The sequence below is a fragment of the Oncorhynchus gorbuscha genome, unplaced genomic scaffold (genome assembly GCF_021184085.1).
Source record: "Oncorhynchus gorbuscha isolate QuinsamMale2020 ecotype Even-year unplaced genomic scaffold, OgorEven_v1.0 Un_scaffold_2391, whole genome shotgun sequence".
In the NCBI taxonomy this organism is placed as follows: Eukaryota; Metazoa; Chordata; class Actinopteri; order Salmoniformes; family Salmonidae; genus Oncorhynchus; species Oncorhynchus gorbuscha.
Window position 1 is genome coordinate 45,030 of NW_025746916.1, and position 22,089 is coordinate 67,118.

Consider the following 22,089-nt stretch of genomic DNA (forward strand, 5'->3'; position numbering starts at 1 on the left):
GTTGAGAACACCTTTATTTAACCAGGTAGGCCAGTTGAGAACACCTTTATTTAAACAGGTAGGCCAGTTGAGAACACCTTTATTTAAACAGGTAGGCCAGTTGAGAACACCTTTATTTAAACAGGTAGGCCAGTTGAGAACACCTTTATTTAAACAGGTAGGCCAGTTGAGAACACCTTTATTTAACCAGGTAGGCCAGTTGAGAACACCTTTATTTAACCAGGTAGGCCAGTTGAGAACACCTTTATTTAACCAGGTAGGCCAGTTGAGAACACCTTTATTTAACCAGGTAGGCCAGTTGAGAACACCTTTATTTAACCAGGTAGGCCAGTTGAGAACACCTTTATTTAACCAGGTAGGCCAGTTGAGAACACCTTTATTTAACCAGGTAGGCCAGTTGAGAACACCTTTATTTAACCAGGTAGGCCAGTTGAGAACACCTTTATTTAACCAGGTAGGCCAGTTGAGAACACCTTTATTTAACCAGGTAGGCCAGTTGAGAACACCTTTATTTAACCAGGTAGGCCAGTTGAGAACACCTTTATTTAACCAGGTAGGCCAGTTGAGAACACCTTTATTTAACCAGGTAGGCCAGTTGAGAACACCTTTATTTAACCAGGTAGGCCAGTTGAGAACACCTTTATTTAACCAGGTAGGCCAGTTGAGAACACCTTTATTTAACCAGGTAGGCCAGTTGAGAACACCTTTATTTAACCAGGTAGGCCAGTTGAGAACACCTTTATTTAACCAGGTAGGCCAGTTGAGAACACCTTTATTTAACCAGGTAGGCCAGTTGAGAACACCTTTATTTAACCAGGTAGGCCAGTTGAGAACACCTTTATTTAACCAGGTAGGCCAGTTGAGAACACCTTTATTTAACCAGGTAGGCCAGTTGAGAACACCTTTATTTAACCAGGTAGGCCAGTTGAGAACACCTTTATTTAACCAGGTAGGCCAGTTGAGAACACCTTTATTTAACCAGGTAGGCCAGTTGAGAACACCTTTATTTAACCAGGTAGGCCAGTTGAGAACACCTTTATTTAACCAGGTAGGCCAGTTGAGAACACCTTTATTTAACCAGGTAGGCCAGTTGAGAACAAGTTCTCATTTACAACTGCTACCTGGCCAAGATAAAGTAAAGCAGTGCGACAGAAACAACAACACAGAGTTACACAGGGAATAAACAAACATACAGTCAATAATACAGTATAAACAAGTCTATATACAATGTGAGAAAATGAGGTGAGAAGGGAGGTAAAGGCAAAAAGGCCATGGTGGCAAAGTAAATACAATATAGCAAGTAAAACACTGGAATGGGTGATGTGCAGAAGATGAATGTGCAAGTAGAGATACTGGGGTGCGAAGGAGCAAGATAAATAAATAAATACTATATGGGGATGAGGTAGGTAGATAGATGGGCTGTTTACAGATGGGCTATGTACAGGTGCTGTGATCTGTGAGCTGCTCTGATGGCTGGTGCTTAAAGATAGTGAGGGAGATATGGGTCTCCAGCTTCACTGATTTTTGCAGTTCGTTCCAGTCATTGGTTTGAGAGTAGTAGTGGTGAAATACTATTGAAATACTACTACTGTACTACACTACTACTGCCTGCAGTACAGTACACTATTAAACTACTACTGTACTACTGTCTGTAGTACTTCTGCCGTTGTCATGTAGTACAGTACTTTGATCATGTTGTCCTGTTGTCTTTTCAGAGAGCACAACAGGATGAGATGGAGAAAATCGATAAGCACATCAAGTCATCTAAAGACAAGGACAACGCCAAACCACTGGACAAACCTGAGCAGTAGGTGTTCTGGAGAATCGGTTCAATTATTCAAACAACCAGTTCAAAAAGTAGAGAGACTTAAAACCCGTCCTCCAATATCTTGTCTCCTCTATTCCAGGTTCCAGTTACATTATGAAGTGGTAGCCTCTAACCCATCCTCTGATCTCTTGTCTCAATTCCAGTTACATTATGAAGTGGTATCCTCTAACCCGTCCTCCGATCTCTTCTCTATTCCAGTTACATTATGAAGTGGTAGCCTCTAACCCATCCTCCGATCTCTTCTCTATTCCAGGTTCCAGTTACATTATGAAGTGGTAGCCTCTAACCCATCCTCTGATCTCTTGTCTCTATTCCAGTTACATTATGAAGTGGTAGCCTCTAACCCATCCTCTGATCTCTTGTCTCTATTCCAGTTACATCATGAAGTGGTATCCTCAAACCCATCCTCCGATCTCTTGTCTCTATTCCAGGTTTCTGTTCCAGTTACATCAGATCCCCAACTTCTCAGGCCGGGTGTTCTGTATCCTGTTTCAGTCCACCTTCTCTGAATGGCTCTCCTCTATCCTGCGCAAACTGGACATCCTGCAGAGAGTGTGCACGGTGAGTCTGTGTGACTGCGGAGAGTGTGCACGGTGAGTCTGTGTGACTGCAGAGAGTGTGCACGGTGAGTCTGTGTGACTGCAGAGAGTGTGCACGGTGAGTCTGTGTGACTGCGGAGAGTGTGCACGGTGAGTCTGTGTGACTGCAGAGAGTGTGCACGGTGAGTCTGTGTGACTGCAGAGAGTGTGCACGGTGAGTCTGTGTGACTGCAGAGAGTGTGCACGGTGAGTCTGTGTGACTGCAGAGAGTGTGCACGGTGAGTCTGTCTGACTATTATCTGACCCTGCTGATCATTTATGAACATTTGAACATCTTGGCCATGTTCTGTTATAATCTCCACCCGGCACAGCCAGAAGAGGACTGGCCACCCCTCATAGCCTGGTTCCTCTCTACCCGGCACAGCCAGAAGAGGACTGGCCACCCCTCATAGCCTGGTTCCTCTCTACCCAGCACAGCCAGAAGAGGACTGGCCACCCCTCAGAGCCTGGTTCCTCTCTAGGTTTATAATCTCCACCCGGCACAGCCAGAAGAGGACTGGCCACCCCTCATAGCCCGGTTCCTCTCTAGGTTTCTTCCTAGGTTTTGGCCTTTCTAGGGAGTTTTTCCTAGCCACCGTGCTTCTACACCTGCCTTGCTTGCTGTTTGGGGTTTTAGGCTGGGTTTCTGTACAGCACTTTGAGATATCAGCTGATGTACGAAGGGCTATATAAATACATTTGATTGATTGATTGTGACGTGTTTGGTGTGACGTGTTTGGTGTGACGTGTTTGGTGTGACGTGTTTGGTGTGACGTGTTTGGTATGTGTGTGTGTGACGTGTTTGGTATGTGTGTGTGTGACGTGTTTGGTATGTGTGTGACGTGTTTGGTGTGTGTGTTTGGTGTGTGTGTGACGTGTTTGGTATACGTGCGTGTGACGTGTTTGGTGTGTGTGTGTGTTTGGTATACGTGTGTGTGACGTGTTTGGTGTGTGTGTGTGTGTGTGTGACGTGTTTGGTGTGTGACGTGTTTGGTGTGTGACGTGTTTGGTGTGTGACGTGTTTGGTGTGTGACGTGTTTGGTGTGTGACGTGTTTGGTGTGTGACGTGTTTGGTGTGTGACGTGTTTGGTGTGTGACGTGTTTGGTGTGTGACGTGTTTGGTGTGTGACGTGTTTGGTGTGTGACGTGTTTGGTGTGTGACGTGTTTGGTGTGTGACGTGTTTGGTGTGTGACGTGTTTGGTGTGTGACGTGTTTGGTGTGTGACGTGTTTGGTGTGTGACGTGTTTGGTGTGTGTGTGTTTGGTGTGTGTGTGTTTGGTGTGTGTGTGTTTGGTGTGTGTGTGTGTTTGGTGTGTGTTTGGTGTGTGTGTGTGTTTGGTGTGTGTTTGGGGTGTGTGTGTGTTTGGGGTGTGTGTGTGTTTGGGGTGTGTGTGTGTTTGGTGTGTGTGACGTGTTTGGTGTGTGACGTGTGTGTCGTGTTTGGTGTGTGTGTGTCTATAGACCTGTTTCGTGTGCCTCACCTCCGTAGAAATCAGAGGAGGTCTGCTAAGGTTTTGTCCTCTGGACAGTTCTACCAGACACTCATATTACTGAGGAAATACCGTCTCAATCCTTCCACTGTGGACGTTGTTTTAAACAGGAACGTCGTCGTAGGTTGATATTGACAGCCCTTCTGGTTGAAGTGTGTTCAGAAAACAGTTTTCATATTGAAGCCAGGTGACTGTGAATTCTTGATACTATTAATCTGCTCAGCCTCATAACACTGACTGTCGTCCCCGTCCCCCCCCCCGCTCTTTCTCTGTCTCCTGTCTGTCCCCCTCTTCTCTCTGCCTCGATCTCTCCTGTCTGTCCCCCTCTTCTCCTCTGCCTCGATCTCTCCTGTCTGTCCCCCTCGCTCTCTCTCTCTCTGTCTCCTGTCTGTCCCACTCTCTCTCTGCCTCGATCTCTCCTGTCTGTCCCCCCCTCGCTCTCTCTCTCTGTCTCCTGTCTGTCCCACTCTCTCTCTGCCTCGATCTCTCCTGTCGGTCCCCCTCTTCTCTCTGCCTCGATCTCTCCTGTCTGTCTCCCTCTTCTCTCTGCCTCGATCTCTCCTGTCGGTCCCCCTCTTCTCTCTGCCTCGATCTCTCCTGTCTGTCTCCCTCTTCTCTCTGCCTCGATCTCTCCTGTCTGTCCCCCTCTTCTCTCTGCCTCGATCTCTCCTGTCTGTCCCCCTCTTCTCTCTGCCTCGATCTCTCCTGTCTGTCCCCCTTTCTCTCTGCCTCGATCTCTCCTGTCTGCCCCCCCTCTGTCTCGATCTCTCCTCTCTGTGTCTCAATCTGTCTGTCTCCCTGCCTCTGTCTCTCTGCCTCGATCTCTCCTGTCTGTCCCCCTCTTCTCTCTGCCTCGATCTCTCCTGTCGGTACCCCTCTTCTCTCTGATCTCTCCTGTCTGTCGCCCTCTTCTCTCTGCCTCGATCTCTCCTGTCTGTCCCCCTCTTCTCTCTGCCTCGATCTCTCCTGTCTGTCCCCCTCTTCTCTCTGCCTCGATCTCTCCTGTCTGCCCCCCCCCTCTGTCTCGATCTCTCCTCTCTGTGTCTCAATCTGTCTGTCTCCCTGCCTCTGTCTCTCTGCCTCGATCTCTCCTGTCTGTCCCCCTCTTCTCTCTGTCTCGATCTCTCATGTCTGTCTCCCTGCCTCTGTCTCTCTGTGTCTCAATCTGTCTCTGTCTCCCTGCCTCTCTCTCTCTCTCTCTCAATCTCTCATGTCTGTCCCTTTGTCTCCCTGTCTGTCTCCCTGTGTGTGTGCCTGCTCATCTCCTCCTCCTCCAGACCTTGCAGAGTGGCCAGTGTGTGATGCAGGTGCTGGGTCTGGTCCTGGCCTTTGGTAACTTCATGAATGGTGGCAACCGAACCAGAGGACAGGCTGACGGCTTTAACCTGGATATCCTGCCCAAGCTGAAGGATGTGAAGAGCAGTGTGAGTGGCACTACTAGGGCACTAGGACCTGCACCCTATTCCCTATGGTTGGCAGAGGCACTACTAGGGCACTAGGACCTGCACCCTATTCCCTATGGTTGGCAGAGGCACTACGAGGGCACTAGGACCTGCACCCTATTCCCTATGGTTGGCAGAGGCACTACTAGGGCACTAGGACCTGCACCCTATTCTCTATGGTTGGTAGAGGCACTACTAGGGCACTAGGACCTACACCCTATTCCCTAAGGTTGGAAGAGGCACTACTAGGGCTCTAGGACCTGCACTACTAGGGCTCTAGGACCTGCACTACTAGGGCTCTAGGACCTACACCCTATTCCCTAAGGTTGGAAGAGGCACTACTAGGGCTCTAGGACCTGCACTACTAGGGCTCTAGGACCTGCACCATAATGGCTCCCTGTTCTCTATGTAGCGTCCATCTGGTCAACAGTAGACTGATGTATAGGCAGGAGGGAGCCATTGGGACCAGGCTTAGTTACACCTCTAGTTACACTGTTCGACATGACTGTCTATTTTGACCGGGTTTATATTATAAAGACTGTAGTTACTGTTCCTACCATGTCTTTTGATGGTGTGGATTAAAATATATATTCATTTTGTAAAAGCTTTGCAGAACACTTTGTGAGAAAGTAAACTAAACATGAATTCCCTGAACTGAAGCGAATGCCTTGTGTCTTCCTCCTTTTGGCAGGATAACACACGGAGCCTGTTGTCCTACATAGTGGCGTACTATCTGAGGCACTTTGACGAGGTACGTTGGATCCTGTTTTTCAGAGTCCTGTTCTAATCACTTGTTTTGGCACCGGGCAGACCGGGACTTTTAAATTATTTATTTTCCCTCAGTGGTAACTAATGTGTAGTAAGGTGTTTAGCTAGATGAAGCCCAGTAAGGTGTTTAGCTAGATGAAGCCCAGTAGGGTGTTTAGCTAGATGAAGCCCAGTAAGGTGTTTAGCTGGATGAAGCCCAGTAAGGTGTTTAGCTGGATGAAGCCCAGTAAGGTGTTTAGCTGGATGAAGCCCAGTAAGGTGTTTAGCTGGATGAAGCCCAGTAAGGTGTTTAGCTGGATGAAGCCCACTAAGGTGTTTAGCTGGATGAAGCCCACTAAGGTGTTTAGCTGGATGAAGCCCAGTAGGGTGTTTAGCTGGATGAAGCCCAGTAGGGTGTTTAGCTGGATGAAGCCCAGTAGGGTGTTTAGCTGGATGAAGCCCAGTAAGGTGTTTAGCTGGATGAAGCCCACTAAGGTGTTTAGCTGGATGAAGCCCAGTAAGGTGTTTAGCTGGATGAAGCCCATTAAGGCGTTTAGCTGGATGAAGCCCAGTAAGGCGTTTAGCTGGATGAAGCCCAGTAAGGTGTTTAGCTGGATGAAGCCCAGTAGGGTGTTTAGCTGGATGAAGCCCAGTAGGGTGTTTAGCTAGATGAAGCCCAGTAAGGTGTTTAGCTGGATGAAGCCCAGTAAGGTGTTTAGCTAGATGAAGCCCAGTAAGGTGTTTAGCTGGATGAAGCCCAGTAAGGTGTTTAGCTAGATGAAGCCCAGTAAGGTGTTTAGCTAGATGAAGCCCAGTAAGGTGTTTAGCTAGATGAAGCCCAGTAGGGTGTTTAGCTAGATGAAGCCCAGTAGGGTGTTTAGCTAGATGAAGCCCAGTAAGGTGTTTAGCTGGATGAAGCCCAGTAAGGTGTTTAGCTGGATGAAGCCCAGTAAGGTGTTTAGCTAGATGAAGCCCAGTAAGGTGTTTAGCTGGATGAAGCCCAGTAAGGTGTTTAGCTGGATGAAGCCCAGTAAGGTGTTTAGCTGGATGAAGCCCAGTAAGGTGTTTAGCTGGATGAAGCCCAGTAAGGTGTTTAGCTAGATGAAGCCCAGTAAGGTGTTTAGCTGGATGAAGCCCAGTAAGGTGTTTAGCTGGATGAAGCCCAGTAAGGTGTTTAGCTGGATGAAGCCCAGTAAGGTGTTTAGCTGGATGAAGCCCAGTAAGGTGTTTAGCTGGAGAAATCCCAGTAGGGTGTTTAGCTGGATGAAGCCCAGTAAGGTGTTTAGCTGGATGAAGCCCAGTAAGGTGTTTAGATGGATGAAGCCCGGTAAGGTGTTTAGCTGGATGAAGCCCAGTAAGGTGTTTAGCTGGATGAAGCCCAGTAGGGTGTTTAGCTGGATGAAGCCCAGTAAGGTGTTTAGCTGGATGAAGCCCAGTAAGGTGTTTAGCTGGAGAAATCCCAGTAAGGTGTTTAGCTGGATGAAGCCCAGTAAGGTGTTTAGCTGGATGAAGCCCAGTAAGGTGTTTAGCTGGATGAAGCCCAGTAAGGTGTTTAGCTAGATGAAGCCCAGTAGGGCGTTTAGCACAATGAAGCCCAGTAAGGTGTTTAGCTGGATGAAGCCCAGTAGGGTGTTTAGCTGGATGAAGCCCAGTAGGGTGTTTAGCTGGATGAAGCCCAGTAAGGTGTTTAGCTAGATGAAGCCCAGTAAGGTGTTTAGCTAGATGAAGCCCAGTAGGGTGTTTAGCAGGATGAAGCCCAGTAAGGTGTTTAGCTGGATGAAGCCCAGTAGGGTGTTTAGCTGGAGAAATCCCAGTAGGGTGTTTAGCTGGAGAAATCCCAGTAAGGTGTTTAGCTAGATGAAGCCCAGTAAGGTGTTTAGCTAGATGAAGCCCAGTAAGGTGTTTAGCTGGATGAAGCCCAGTAAGGTGTTTAGCTGGATGAAGCCCAGTAAGGTGTTTAGCTGGAGGAAGCCCAGTAAGGTGTTTAGCTGGAGAAATCCCAGGAAGGCGTTTAGCTGGAGAAATCCCCGTAAGGTGTTTAGCTGGATGAAGCCCAGTAGGGTGTTTAGCTGGATGAAGCCCAGTAAGGTGTTTAGCTGGAGGAGACCCAGTAAGGTGTTTAGCTGGAGGAAGCCCAGGAAGGTGTTTAGCTGGAGAAATCCCCGTAAGGTGTTTAGCTGGATGAAGCCCAGTAGGGTGTTTAGCTGGATGAAGCCCGGTAAGGTGTTTAGCTGGATGAAGCCCGGTAAGGTGTTTAGCTGGATGAAGCCCGGTAAGGTGTTTAGCTGGATGAAGCCCAGTAGGGTGTTTAGCTGGATGAAGCCCGGTAAGGTGTTTAGCTGGATGAAGCCCAGTAGGGTGTTTAGCTGGATGAAGCCCGGTAAGGTGTTTAGCTGGATGAAGCCCAGTAGGGTGTTTAGCTGGATGAAGCCCAGTAAGGCGTTTAGCTGGATGAAGCCCAGTTTAGGTATTGATTTCGATTTAGTCAACAAACAAAAAAGTTATAATAAAAATAGATATCCACACACGGTACCAGTCAAATGTTTGGACACACCTACTTATTCAAGTTTTTTAAATTAAAAACATTAAAAAATCTACATTGTAGAATTATAGTGAAGACATCAAACTATGAAACAACGCATATGGAATCACGTAGTAACCAAAAAAGTGTTACACTAATCAAAATACATTTGAGATCCTTCAAAGTTGCCAGCCTTTTGCCTTGATGACAGCTTTGCTTACTCTTGGCATTCTCTCAACCAGCTTCATGAGGTCGTCACCTGGAATGCATTTCAATGAACAGGTGTGCCTTGTTAAAAGTTGTGTTATTTCTTTCTTTAATGTTTTTGAGCCAATCAGTTGCGTTGTGACAAGGTAGGGGTGGTATACAGAAGATAGCCCTATTTGGTAGAAGACCAAGCCCATATTATGCCAAGAAAAACTCAAATAAGCAAAGAGAAGCAAAGGTCCACCATTACTTTAAGACATGAAGGTCAGTCAATCTGGAAAATTAAGAACTTTGAAACGTTCTTCAAGTGCAGTCGCAAAAACCATCACGCGCCCTTGATGAATCTGGCTCTCATGAGGACCGCCACAGGAAAGGATGACCCAGAGTTACCTCTGTTGCAGAGGATAAGTTCATTAGAGTTAACGGCGCCTCAGATTGCAGCCCAAATAAATGCTTCGCAGAGTTCAAGTAAGACGCATCCCAACATCAACTGTTCAGAGGAGACTGTGTGAATCAGGCCTTCATGGCCGAATTGCTGCAAAGAAACCACTACTAAAGGACACCAATAATGCGAACAGACTTCCTTGAGCCAAGAAACAAGAGCAACAGACATTAGACCGGTGGAAATCTGTTATTTTGGTCTGATGAGTCCAAATGTGTGATTTTTGCATCCAACTGCTGTGTCTTTGTGAGACACAGAGTAGGTGAACGGATGATCTCTGCATGTGTGGTTCCCATTGTGAAGCATGGAGGAGGTGGTGTTGGGTGCTTTGCTGGTGACACTGTGATTTATTTAGATTTCAAGGCATACTTAACCAGTATGGCTACCACAGCATTCTGCAGCAATACATCATCACATCTGGTTTGCGCTTAGTGGGACTATCATTTGTTCTTCAACAGGACAATGATGCAACACACCTCCTAGCTGTGTAAGGGCTATTTGACCAAGAAGGAGAGTAATGGACTACTGCATCTGATGACTTGGCCTCCACAATCACCTGACCTCAACCCAATTGAGATGAGTTGGACCGCAGAGTGAAGAAAAATCAGCCAACAAGTGCTCCGCACATGTGGGAACTCTTTCAAGACTGTTGGAAAAGCATTCCTCATGAAGCTGGTTGAGAGAATGCCAAGATTTTCCAGAGCTGTCATCGAGGCAAAGGGTGGCTACTTTGAAGAATCTAAAATATATTTTGATTCAACACTTTTTTGATTACTACATGATTCCATATGTGTTTCATAGTTTTGATGTCTTCAGTATTATTTTACTGTAGAAAATAGTAAATTACTACCCTAACCCACTCTACTACCCTAACCCACTCTACTACCCTAACCCACTCTACTACCCTAACCCACTCTACTACCCTAACCCACTCTACTACCCTAACCCACTCTACTACCCTAACCCACTCTACTACCCTAACCCACTCTACTACCCTAACCCACTCTACTACCCTAACCCACTCTACTACCCTAACCCACTCTACGTGATCTAACTCTACTACCCTAACCCACTCTACGTGATCTAACTCTACTACCCTAACCCACTCTACTACCGTGATCTAACTCTACTACCCTAACCCACTCTACTACCCTGATCTAACTCTACTACCCTAACCCACTCTACTACCCTAACCCACTCTACTACCCTAACCCACTCTACTACCCTAACCCACTCTACTACCCTAACCCACTCTACTACCCTAACCCACTCTACTACCCTAACCCACTCTACTACCCTAACCCACTCTACTACCCTAACCCACTCTACTACCCTAACCCACTCTACTACCCTAACCCACTCTACTACCCTAACCCACTCTACTACCCTAACCCACTCTACTACCCTAACCCACTCTACTACCCTAACCCACTCTACTACCCTAACACACTCTACTACCCTAACACACTCTACTACCCTAACACACTCTACTACCCTAACACACTCTACTACCCTAACACACTCTACTACCCTAACACACTCTACTACCCTAACACACTCTACTACCCTAACACACTCTACTACCCTAACACACTCTACTACCCTAACACACTCTACTACCCTAACACACTCTACTACCCTAACACACTCTACTACCCTAACACACTCTACTACCCTAACACACTCTACTACCCTAACACACTCTACTACCCTAACACACTCCAAGTGATCTAACTCCACTAACCCCCGCTGCTTAATCTAATGCTCTGTGCTCTAAGGACTAAGGTCATGTCATGTATTGTCAGGACGCCGGCAGGGAGACGTGCCTCTACCCTCTCCCTGAGCCCCAGGATCTGTTCCAGGCTTCACAGATGAAGTTTGAGGACTTTCAGAAGGACCTGACCAGGCTGAAGAAGGACCTTCGAGGTAACTGTACTGAACCAAAATATAAACACATCCATTTCAAAGATTTGACTTGAGTTCACAGTTCATATAAGGAAATCAGTCAATTGAAATAAATAAATTAGGCCCACATCTATGGGTTTCACATGACTGGGAATACAGTCTGTTGGTCACAGATATAAACTACATGACTGGGAATACAGTCTGTTGGTCACAGATATACAGTCTGTTGGTCACAGATATACAGTCTGTTGGTCACAGATATACAGTCTGTTGGTCACAGATATACAGTCTGTTGGTCACAGATATACAGTCTGTTGGTCACAGATATACAGTCTGTTGGTCACAGATATACAGTCTGTTGGTCACAGATATACAGTCTGTTGGTCACAGATATACAGTCTGTTGGTCACAGATATACAGTCTGTTGGTCACAGATATACAGTCTGTTGGTCACAGATATACAGTCTGTTGGTCACAGATATACAGTCTGTTGGTCACAGATATACAGTCTGTTGGTCACAGATATACAGTCTGTTGGTCACAGATATACAGTCTGTTGGTCACAGATATACAGTCTGTTGGTCACAGATATACAGTCTGTTGGTCACAGATACACACTACATGACTGGGAATACAGTCTGTTGGTCACAGATATACACTACATGACTGGGAATACAGTCTGTTGGTCACAGATATACACTACATGACTGGGAATACAGTCTGTTGGTCACAGATATACACTACATGACCAAAAGTATGTGAACACCTGCTCGTCGAACATCTCATTCCAAAATCATCTGCATTAATTAATATCCCCCCCCCCTTGCTGCTATAACAGCATTCACTCTTCTGGGAAGGCTTTCCACTAGATGTTGGAACATTGCTGCTATAACAGCCTCCACTCTTCTGGGAAGGCTTTCCACTAGATGTTGGAACATTGCTGCTATAACAGCCTCCACTCTTCTGGGAAGGCTTTCCACTAGATGTTGGAACATTGCTGCTATAACAGCCTCCACTCTTCTGGGAAGGCTTTCCACTAGATGTTGGAACACTGCTGCTATAACAGCCTCCACTCTTCTGGGAAGGCTTTCCACTAGATGTTGGAACATTGCTGCTATAACAGCCTCCGCTCTTCTGGGAAGGCTTTCCACTAGATGTTGGTACATTGCTGCTATAATAGCCTCCACTCTTCTGGGAAGGCTTTCCACTAGATGTTGGAACATTGCTGCTATAACAGCCTCCACTCTTCTGGGAAGGCTTTCCACTAGATGTTGAAACATTGCTGCAGGGACTTGCTTCTACTCAGCCTCGAGCATTAGTGAGGTCAGGTACTGATGTTGGGCGATGAGGCCTGGCTCGCAGTCGGCGTTCCAATTCATCCCAAAGGTATTGGATGTCATTGTATTCTGTAGCGTTAAGATTTCCCTTTACTGGAACTAACAGCCTCGGACCATTATTCCTCCTCCACCAAACTTTACAGTTGGTACCATGCATTGGGGAAGGTAACGTTCTCCTGGCATCCACCAAACTTTACAGTTGGTACAATGCATTGGGGAAGGTAACGTTCTCCTGGCATCCGGCAAACTTTACAGTTGGTACCATGCATTGGGGAAGGTAACGTTCTCCTAGCATCCACCAAACTTTACAGTTGGTACCATGCATTGGGGAAGGTAACGTTCTCCTGGCATCCACCAAACTTTACAGTTGGTACCATGCATTGGGGAAGGTAACGTTCTCCTAGCATCCGCCAAACCCAGATTTGGCTGTCGGACTGCCAGATGGTGAAGTGTGATTCCGCACTATTTTATACTACAGCCCTATATAGTGCACTATTTTATACTACAGCCCTATTCCCTATATATATATATATATATATATATATGCCATTTAGCAGACGCTTTTATCCAAAGCGACTTAGTCATGTGTGCATACATTCTACGTATATATTACATTACAGCCCTATTCCATGTATAGTGCACTAGGTTTATATAGGGAATAGAATGGCATTTGGGATGCAGTCAAGCTGTCAGAGTTCAGGGTAGAGACTAGGATGTGTTTACACAACTCTCTCCTGCTTCCTCATCTCATCATTTAATGAGCTGCTTGGAACCACATAAAAAACAACGAAGAATCAGAGAGAAAATGGCCCAAATGACCCTGATCTGGTTCTGTCCTGAAATAGCCTGCTGCCCTGACCTCTCCCTGGCCTGCGCGAGGGGCTGTGACAGCAGTGACCTCAGTGTAGACGGGTCAGGTTTCATCTGGTTGGTTGATAAGACAGACGTTGGGACGAGAACAGTCCAGGAATTTAAAAATTATAGCGGGAACAGGGTGAGAAGTCTTTTCTTTAAAAAATTGTTTTGAGAGAAAGAGAGAAAGGGAGCGAGTTACAGAGAGAAAGAGCGCGAGAGAGAGAGAGTGGGTGACTGAGTGACTTTGAAAAAGGGAGAGGGAGAGAGGGAGAGAGGGAGAGAGGGAGAGAGGGAGAGAGGGAGGGAGAGACTTTGAAAGAGAGAGAGAGGGAGAGACTTTGAAAGAGAGAGAGAGGGAGAGACTTTGAAAGAGAGAGAGAGGGAGAGACTTTGAAAGAGAGAGAGAGGGAGAGACTTTGAAAGAGAGAGAGAGGGAGAGACTTTGAAAGAGAGAGAGAGGGAGAGACTTTGAAAGAGAGAGAGAGGGAGAGACTTTGAAAGAGAGAGAGAGGGAGAGACTTTGAAAGAGAGAGAGAGAGACTTTGAAAGAGAGAGAGAGGGAGAGACTTTGAAAGAGAGAGAGAGGGAGAGACTTTGAAAGAGAGAGAGAGGGAGAGACTTTGAAAGAGAGAGAGAGGGAGAGACTTTGAAAGAGAGAGAGAGGGAGAGACTTTGAAAGAGAGAGAGAGGGAGAGACTTTGAAAGAGAGAGAGAGAGAGAGGGCGAAGGGGTGACAGAGTGACTTTGAAAAAGAGAGAGAGATCTGTTTACCATTTCCAATGTGTTAACAACTTCCAGGCTTCTAAATGCTTGACCTTCAGGAAATAACTTGTAGTTTACACACTGTGTTCAAAGCCCTGTTCTCTGCCAGCGCTGTACACTACATTTACATCAATATTTACACAAGGAAGTGGAGTCCTTATGTCTGAAGCTCCCTGGATAATTAGCATAATAATTCAAGCCACCCCTGTATGATGAGCAATCATGAGGACAAGGTAACGGTCAAACAAGAAGAGGGCCTAGGAGACACATACAGGCATGGTGTAGGAGTGGGCTTTTCAGAGAGCTTTACACTACACAAACAAGCAGAGGGCCTAGGAGAAACATACAGGCGTGGTGTAGGAGTGGGCTTTTCAGAGAGCTGTACACTACACAAACAAGCAGAGGGCCTAGGAGAAACATACAGGCGTGGTGTAGGAGTGGGCTTTTCAGAGAGCTGTACACTACACAAACAAGCAGAGGGCCTAGGAGAAACATACAGGCATGGTGTAGGAGTGGGCTTTTCAGAGAGCTGTACACTACACAAACAAGCAGAGGGCCTAGGAGTGGGCTTTTCAGAGAGCTGTACACTACACAAACAAGCAGAGGGCCTAGGAGTGGGCTTTTCAGAGAGCTGTACACTACACAAACAAGCAGAGGGCCTAGGAGTGGGCTTTTCAGAGAGCTGTACACTACACAAACAAGCAGAGGGCCTAGGAGTGGGCTTTTCAGAGAGCTGAACACAACAAGTCTGGTGCAACTCTCTCCCTGGCCTGGCTGGCATTAGAAGCAGTGTTCTAGAACACCAGGGAGGTAGGGGAGGGAGGGCCTAGGAGAGGTGGGGAGGGCCTAGGAGAAGTGGGGGGGCTAGGAGAGGTGGGGGGGGCTAGGAGAGGTGGGGGGGCTCGGAGAGGCAGCAGCCACACACAAGTCTAAGATCACCATTTACAATGCCAAGCGCCGGCTGGAGGGGTGTAAAGCTCGCCGCCATTGGACTCTGGAACAGTGGAAACGCGTTCTCTGTTATCACTAACCTCGATATAGACTTCATCTCTGACTCAGCTATTCCACTGTTCATATCGGACCATAATCCTTTGCTCCATGGGCTACCAAAACACTGTAGACGTGGGATGATGAGGTGGGGTGAAATTGGAGGCGAAGAGAGAACCGAATGGCGCTCCCCCTCCGTTCGATTGGCCAATGTCCAGTCACTCAGAAATTAGATGGATGAGCGTCGTCCGAGAGTCTTCTATCAGAAAGACTTGAACAATATAATATCTTAGTGATACGTGGCTGGATGATGACTCTCTGCACGTTGTACTCTGTGGATTCTCCATGAGTGGATGGATGATGACGCTCTGCACGTTGTACCCTGTGGATTCTCCATGAGTGGATGGATGATGACTCTCTGCACGTTGTACCCTGTGGATTCTCCATGAGTGGATGGATGATGACTCTCTGCACGTTGTACCCTGTGGATTCTCCATGAGTGGATGGATGATGACTCTCTGCACGTTGTACTCTGTGGATTCTCCATGAGTGGCAGGACGATGACTCTCTGCACGTTGTACTCTGTGGATTCTCCATGAGTGGATGGATGATGACTCTCTGCACGTTGTACTCTGTGGATTCTCCATGAGTGGCTGGATGATGACTCTCTGCACGTTGTACTCTGTGGATTCTCCATGAGTGGCTGGATCGGACGACGACTTCTTCTTTTTTTCCATAAATAACTGGTTTGCTGCTTCAAGTTTGAAGGAAACATTTTGCTTTTGATCTTCTGGTTTTAAATGCTGGGTGATTTCAGACCGTCCCACCTCACGTCTACCAACACATCTCCTGTACCCCTATGAGGCCTTAACTCCAGACCACCTGTATCCTACCAACACATCTCCTGTTAAAACCCCAGACCACCTGTATCCTACCAACACATCTCCTGTTAAAACTCCAGACCACCTGTATCCTACCAACACATCTCCTGTTGAAACCCCAGATCACCTGTATCCTACCAACACATCTCCTGTTAAAACCCCAGACCACCTGTATCCTACCAACACATCTCCTGTGCCCCTATGGGGTGTTAAAACCCCAGACCACCTGTATCCTACCAACACATCTCCTGTGCCCCTATGGGGCCTTAACTCCAGACCACCTGTATCCTACCAACACATCTCCTGTGCCCCTATGGGGTGTTAAAACCCCAGACCACCTGTATCCTACCAACACATCTCATGTTAAAACCCCAGACCCCCTCACGTCTACCAACACATCTCCTGTTAAAACTCCAGACCACCTGTATCCTACCAACAGAAACTCATTCAAGGCACTCCCTCATCCTCCCTTCGGCCAATCTTACCGTGACTCCATTCTCCTGCTTCCTGTTTACAAACAAAAGCTTCAACAGGACGTACCAGTGACGCACTCCAATACAGAAGTGGTCCGACAAAGCCGACCCGCTTACAATGAACGTGACACATACAAGAAGTCTCCGACCTCCGAGTCTTCAAACCTGTCGGAAGGCAGTATAGGAGGAAAAAGGCTTCCTATTACACCGACTATGAAGCTTGTCGTATATGTGACTGGGTCTGTCAGACGGTAACGAATTACAAAGGGAAACCATGAAGCCGTGGACCCATGGACACAACTCCCAAACGAGCTACATGTCTTTCTATGCTCTCTCTGAGGAGATGTCTTTTCTATGCTCTCTCTGAGGAGATGTCTTTCTATGCTCTCTCTGAGGAGATGTCTTTCTATGCTCTCTCTGAGGAGATGTCTTTCTATGCTCTCTCTGAGGAGATGTCTTTCTATGCTCTCTCTGAGGAGATGTCTTTCTATGCTCTCTCTGAGGAGATGTCTTTCTATGCTCTCTCTGAGGAGATGTCTTTCTATGCTCTCTCTGAGGAGATGTCTTTCTATGCTCTCTCTGAGGAGATGTCTTTCTATGCTCTCTCTGAGGAGATGTCTTTCTATGCTCTCTCTGAGGAGATGTCTTTCTATGCTCTCTCTGAGGAGATGTCTTTCTATGCTCTCTCTGAGGAGATGTCTTTCTATGCTCTCTCTGAGGAGATGTCTTTCTATGCTCTCTCTGAGGAGATGTCTTTCTATGCTCTCTCTGAGGAGATGTCTTTCTATGCTCTCTCTGAGGAGATGTCTTTCTATGCTCTCTCTGAGGAGATGTCTTTCTATGCTCTCTCTGAGGAATATAACACTGTGCCTTGTGTGAAAGAGCCCCTGCTTTTCCTGACGACTGTGTGATCTCGCTCTCCGTGGCCGATGTGAGCAAAACATTTAAACAGGTTAACAATCAATCAATCACATTTATTGAAATCCCTTCTTATATCAGCTGATGTCACAAAGCGCTGTACAGAAACTCAGCCTAAAACCCAAACAGGAAGCAGTGCAGGTGTAGAAGCACGGTGGCTAGGACAAAACTCCCTAGAAATGCCAGAACCTAGGAAGAAACCTAGAGAGGAACCAGGCTAGAAACTCCCTAGAAAGGCCACAACCTAGGAAGAAACCTAGAGAGGAACCAGGCTAGGAAACTCCCTAGAAAGGCCACAACCTAGGAAGAAACCTAGAGAGGAACCAGGCTAGGAAACTCCCTAGAAAGGCCACAACCTAGGAAGAAACCTAGAGAGGAACCAGGCTAGGAAACTCCCTAGAAAGGCCAAAACCTAAGAAGAAACCTAGAGAGGAACCAGGCTAGGAAAACCTCCCTAGAAACGTCGCCGTGCCAGATGGAATACCAGGGCGGGTTTTCAAAGCATCCGCTGACCTTCTACAGACATATTTACTCTCTCGTTGTCCAAGTCTGTCATCCCAACATGTATCAACCTGACCGCCATTGTCCCTGTTCCCAAGAGCTCCAAGGTAGCTCCTACCTGAATGACGATCGCCCTGTAGCACTCGTGTATAATAAGGAAGTGGTTTGAAAGGCTGGTCATGAAGCACCATCATCCCAGACACCCCAGACCCATTCCTATTCGTATATCCGCCCTAACAGATCCACAGATAGTTTTATCTCAACTACCCTCTACCACCTGGACAAGAAGGGTCATAACTATGTGAGATTACTGTTCATTGACTACAGCTCAGCGTTCAACACCATAGTCCCCTCCAAGCTCATCACTAAGCTAAGGTCCCTGGAACGTGCTTTTACACCTGCATTGCTAGATGGTCCTCTCTCTTTACAGTAAGCCCTCTCTGTTCTGTAGCTATATGGTCCTCTCTTTACAGTAAGCACTCTCTGTAGCTATATGGTCCTCTCTCTTTACAATAAGCCCTCTCTGTTCTGTAGCTATATGGTCCTCTCTCTTTACAATAAGCCCTCTCTGTTCTGTAGCTATATGGTCCTCTTTACAGTAAGTCCTCTCTGTTCTGTGACTATATATATATGCCATTTAGCAGACGCTTTTATCCAACTGACTATATGGTCTCTCTTTACAGTAAGCCCTCTCTGTTCTGTGACTATATGGTCCTCTCTTTACAGTAAGCCCTCTCTGTTCTGTGACTATATGGTCCTCTTTACAGTAAGCCCTCTCTGTTCTGTGACTATATGGTCTCTTTACAGTAAGCCCTCTCTGTTCTGTGACTATATGGTCCTCTCTTTACAGTAAGCCCTCTCTGTTCTGTGACTATATGGTCTCTCTTTACAGTAAGCCCTCTCTGTTCTGTAGCTAGATGGTCCTCTCTCTTTACAGTAAGCCCTCTCTGTTCTGTAGCTAGATGGTCCTCTCTCTTTACAGTAAGCCCTCTCTGTTCTGTAGCTAGATGGTCATCTCTCTTTACAGTAAGCCCTCTCTGTTCTGTAGCTATATGGTCCTCTCTCTTTACAGTAAGCACTCTCTGTAGCTATATGGTCCTTTCTCTTTACAGTAAGCCCTCTCTGTTCTGTGACTATATGGTCTCTCTTTACAGTAAGCCCTCTCTGTTCTGTAGCTAGATGGTCCTCTCTCTTTACAGTAAGCCCTCTCTGTTCTGTGACTATATGGTCCTCTCTTTACAGTAAGTACTCTCTGTTCTGTGACTATATGGTCCTCTCTTTACAGTAAGTCCTCTCTGTTCTGTAGCTAGATGTATTACAGACAGATGGTGTGTAGCCTACTGAGATGTCTGTTATATTGGTGGTCTTCAGAGGTGACTGTAGGCTGGGTCTGTATTACAGACAGATGGTGTCTAGCCTACTGAGATGTCTGTTATATTGGTGGTCTTCAGAGGTGACTGTAGGCTGGGTCTGTATTACAGACAGATTTTGTCTAGCCTACTGAGATGTCTGTTATATTGGTGGTCTTCAGAGGTGACTGTAGGCTGGGTCTGTATTACAGACAGATTTTGTCTAGCCTACTGAGATGTCTGTTATATTGGTGGTCTTCAGAGGTGACTGTAGGCTGGGTCTGTATTACAGACAGATGTTGTCTAGCTTAGTGAAAGGTGCTCAACCAGTGTGCTCCAGGAAGAACAACATGGCCCTCCCTGACACAGGCTAAAGGTCAGGTCGAGGGCGGTAATTGTCCAGCTGGGATTTAGATTGGACGCTGACACTCTGACTCTAATTCATTGTGGCCACTGATTGGTGCGTGACTCTCAGAGCTTCACGGAAGTTCTAGAATAGATTCCAGAATTCCACAGCAGGCATCATCGTTCTGGGGGAGGGGAGCAGGGGTTTCCAGGGGCGACGGGTTACCAGGGGCGACAGGTGATGGGGTCAGAATGCAGTTGAATGATTTGCCTTCGCAGCCACATGCAGTGCCTTGACAGATCTTCACAAAGTCAAATTGTATTTGTCACCTGTGCTGAAAACAACAGGTACATTGTACACAGGTACAAACACTACCATTCTTACAAATGGACAATAAACATAGTTTCCTACCACCTATTCTATACCTTACAGTGAAATACCTTACAGTGAAAAGCTTGCTCATGAGCCCTTAACCAACAATGCAGTTTTAAGAAGAAAAAAACATCTGTGCTATATGCAGGGTGTGTTGAGGCTATATACAGGGTATTACGGTACAGAGTCAATGTGGAGACTATATACAGGGTATTACGGTACAGAGTCAATGTGGAGACTATATACAGGGTATTACGGTACAGAGTCAATGTGGAGGCTATGTACAGGGTGTTACGGTACAGAGTCAATGTGGAGGCTATGTACAGGGTGTTACGGTACAGAGTCAATGTGGAGGCTATGTACAGGGTGTTACGGTACAGAGTCAATGTGGAGGCTATATACAGGGTATTACGGTACAGAGTCAATGTGGAGGCTATATACAGGGGGTACCGGTACAGAGTCAATGTGGAGACTATATACAGGGGGTACCGGTACAGTGTCAATGTGGAGACTATATACAGGGGGGTACCGGTACAGAGTCAATGTGGAGGCTATATACAGGGTGTTACCGGTACAGAGTCAATGTGGAGGCTATATACAGGGGGGTACCGGTACAGAGTCAATGTGGAGGCTATATACAGGGGGGTACCGGTACAGAGTCAATGTGGAGGCTATATACAGGGGGTACCGGTACAGAGTCGATGTGGAGGCTATATACAGGGGGTACTGGTACAGAGTCAATGTGGAGACTATATACAGGGTGTTACCGGTACAGAGTCAATGTGGAGGCTATATACAGGGGGTTACGGTACAGAGTCAATGTGGAGGCTATATACAGGGGGTTACCGGTACAGAGTCAATGTGGAGGCTATATACAGGGGGTACCGGTACAGAGTCAATGTGGAGGCTATATACAGGGGGTACCGGTACAGAGTCAATGTGGAGGCTATATACAGGGGGTACCGGTACAGAGTCAATGTGGAGGCTATATACAGGGGGTTACCGGTACAGTGTCAATGTGGAGACTATATACAGGGGGGTACCGGTACAGAGTCAATGTGGAGGCTATATACAGGGTGTTACCGGTACAGAGTCAATGTGGAGGCTATATACAGGGGGTACCGGTACAGAGTCAATGTGGAGGCTATATACAGGGGGTACCGGTACAGAGTCAATGTGGAGGCTATATACAGGGGGTACCGGTACAGAGTCAATGTGGAGGCTATATACAGGGGGTACCGGTACAGAGTCAATGTGGAGGCTATATACAGGGGGTACCGGTACAGAGTCAATGTGGAGGCTATATACAGGGGGTACCGGTACAGAGTCAATGTGGAGGCTATATACAGGGGGGTACCGGTACAGAGTCAATGTGGAGGCTATATACAGGGGGGTACCGGTACAGAGTCAATGTGGAGGCTATATACAGGGGTTACTGGTGTCGAAGTAATTGAGATAATATGTACATGTAGGTAGTTATTAAAGTGACTATGCATAGATAATAACAGAGGAGCAGCAGCAGCATAGAAGTGACCTGCCCATGCAAATAGTCTAGGTAGTCATTTGATTAGCTGTACATGAGTCTTATGGCTTGGGGGTAGAAGCTGTTTAGAAGCCTCTTGGACCTAGATTTGGCGCTCCGGTACCACTTGCCATGTGGTAACAGAGAGAACAGTCTAATGACTTGGGTGGTTGGAGTCTTTGACAATTTATAGGGCTCTGACACCGCCTGGTATAGAGGTCCTGGATGGCAGGAAGCTTTGCCTCGGTGATGTACTGGGTCGTAAGCACTACCCTCTGTAGTGCCTTGTGGTCGGAGGCTGAGCAGTTGCCATACCAGGCAGTGATTCAACCCGTCAGGATGCTCTCGATGGTGCAGATGTAAAACCTTTTGAGGATCTGAGGACCCATGAGGATCAGCGGTTTTTATTTTATTTTACCTTTATTTTACTAGGCAAGTCGGTTAAGAACAAATTCTTATTTTCAATGACTGCCTAGGAACAGTGGGTTAACTGCCTGTTCAGGGGCAGAACGACAGATTTTGTACCTTGTCAGCTCGGGGGTTTGAACTTGCAACCTTTCGGTTACTAGTCCAATGCTATAACCACTAGGCTACCCTGCCGCCCCAAGGATGTTGAGGATGTGTT

General features: G+C 46.9%; 1 pseudogene; it reads left to right on the forward strand.

Annotated features, from left to right (window-relative positions):
* LOC124025727 overlaps window positions 1–22,089 on the forward strand; it is a 62,708-nt pseudogene that overhangs the window by 33,105 nt on the left and 7,514 nt on the right.